Source organism: Dryobates pubescens, unplaced genomic scaffold (assembly GCF_014839835.1).
Source record: "Dryobates pubescens isolate bDryPub1 unplaced genomic scaffold, bDryPub1.pri scaffold_75_arrow_ctg1, whole genome shotgun sequence".
NCBI lineage: Eukaryota > Metazoa > Chordata > Aves > Piciformes > Picidae > Dryobates > Dryobates pubescens.
In genome coordinates this window covers 77,303-79,160 of record NW_026530794.1, presented here as the reverse complement: position 1 = coordinate 79,160, position 1,858 = coordinate 77,303, and the positions used below count along the sequence as shown (strand labels likewise).

Here is a 1,858-nt window from a genome sequence, read left to right as displayed (position 1 = left end):
GCCACCATTGTCCCCAGGAGGGGCCAGGGGGGTCCCCAAAGTGGGGGGCAGGGGGTCAGGAGTGGGGGTCCAGGCTCTCCATGTACTCCTGCAGGGCCTTCAGCCTGGCATCGATCTCTGCCAGCTCAGAGCAGTTCTCTGGGGGGGGGGGGAGGGGGCAAGGGGGTCAAAAAGCTCTAAACTGGGGGGGGAGGGAGGACCCCAGGATGGAAATTGGGGTGGGGGGCACCCTAAAAACTCAAGGGTGGGGTGGGGGAGGTCTTACCCTTCCCATGGAGCTTGCTGGGGGGCAGCTTCTGGCTGCTGGCCTGGAGGGAGGGAAGAGGTGAGGGGGATGGGGGGGGGGTCAGTGGTTTGGGGACACCCCCCCCCCCCCCCCCATGGCCCCCACCTTGCTTTGAGGAGGGGCTTTGGGGGTGTTAGGGGGGGTGGGGAGGGGGTCCCAAGTGGTCACTCACCTGCTTGGGGGCGTTGAAGGAGGAGGAGGAGGTGGTCCTCAGGGGTCTCCGGGTTGGGGTCAGCTTCCTGCCCCTGGGCAAGGAGAGGTTTAAGGGTCCCTGGGTGGCTTTTGGGGGGGGTCCTTGGGTGGGGTTCAAGGCTGCCTGGGTGGGTTAGGGGGTCTCTGGGGGGGGGGTACCTGGGGGCCTTGGAGCCTTCATCAGCTTCACTGCCAGAGCTCAGCCGAAAGCTCTCAGCTGTGGGGACAAAGAGGGGAGGGGGTGGGGGGACAGCTCATGGGGGTGGGGGGGACAGCTCATGGGGGTGGGGGGGACAGCTCAGGGGGGTGGGGGGACAGCTCAGGGGGGTGGGGGGACTCCCCCCTAGGGTTTGGGGGGGGGTCCCTGGTGGGGGAACCCAACCCCCAACTCACCTGAGGAGCTGCGGCCACGGCTTGGGGCTGGGCTGCGCCGCTGGCTGCACCCAGAGGGGAGGAGGCAGTCAGGGGAGGGGGGGGCCCAGGGGGAGGGTCCCCCACCCCCAGCACTTTGTGGGGGGACAGGGGAGGGAGTTGGGGACCCCCTCCCCCCCCTCCCAGGGTTGTTTCCAACCCCTCCCTCTCCTCTTACTTCCTGAGCTCTGCCTCTTTCCTGCGGCGCTGCTGGGCCCTGACGTAAGCCGTGGGGTCGAAGCGTGGGGGGTGGGCTGCTGGGGGGGGGGGGAGAGGGGAGAAGGGGGTGGGGAGGGGGCTAAATGGGATATACACCCCCCACCCCACCCCCCCAGTCCTTGCATGTGGCCCCCCCCAATTCCCAAGGTGGGGTTTGGGGGTCCCCAGGTGGAGTTTGGTGGCCCCTGAGTGGGATCTGGGGGGTCCTAGGGTGGAGTATGGGGGGTCCCTGGGTGAGTTTTGGGGGGTCCTTAGGTGGTTAGGAGGTCCCTGGACAGGGTTTGGGGGTCCCTGGGTGGCTTTTGAGAGACCTTGGTTGGCGTTTGGGGGTCCCTGAGTGGCTTTTGAGGGTCCCTGGGTGGCTTTTGGGAGTCCCCAGGTAGGGTTTGGGGGTCCCTGGGTGCCATTTGGGGGCCCCTAGGTGAGTTTTAGGGGTCCCTGGGTGAGGTTTGGGGCTCCCTGGGTGAGTTTTAGGGGTCCCTGGGTGATGTTTGGGGGTCCCTGGGTGAGTTTTGAGGGTCCCTGGGTGGGGTTTGGGGGTCCCTGGGTGACACTTGGGGGTCCCCGGGGGGTCCTGACCTGCCGGCGATGGGGACCGGGAGGGGGCCCGGCCCCGGCCGTCCCGGGGGGCTGCTGCGCGGCGCTCCGGGGGGGGCCTGGGGGCGCTGCCGCCGCGGGGGGTCCGCTGGCTGCCGAGGGGACCCCCAAGGACGTTAGCGGGGGGTCGCGGGGGGGGTCCCCTCGTCCCCC

At 68.8% G+C, this 1,858-nt stretch overlaps 2 long non-coding RNA genes across 2 annotated transcripts; both read right to left on the bottom strand.

Moving 5' to 3' along the window:
- Positions 1-529, bottom strand: LOC128899820 (uncharacterized). The gene is made up of 3 exons (XR_008463162.1): positions 459-529; positions 266-308; positions 1-138 (listed from the first exon to the last, which is right to left on the bottom strand). It is a non-coding gene; the product is annotated as an uncharacterized LOC128899820 (long non-coding RNA).
- A 107-nt stretch (positions 530-636) lies between these two features.
- Positions 637-1,147, bottom strand: LOC128899821 (uncharacterized). Its single transcript, XR_008463163.1, has 3 exons — positions 1,068-1,147; positions 872-915; positions 637-695 (listed from the first exon to the last, which is right to left on the bottom strand). It is a non-coding gene; the product is annotated as an uncharacterized LOC128899821 (long non-coding RNA).
- Between the last annotated feature and the right edge of the window lie 711 nt (positions 1,148-1,858).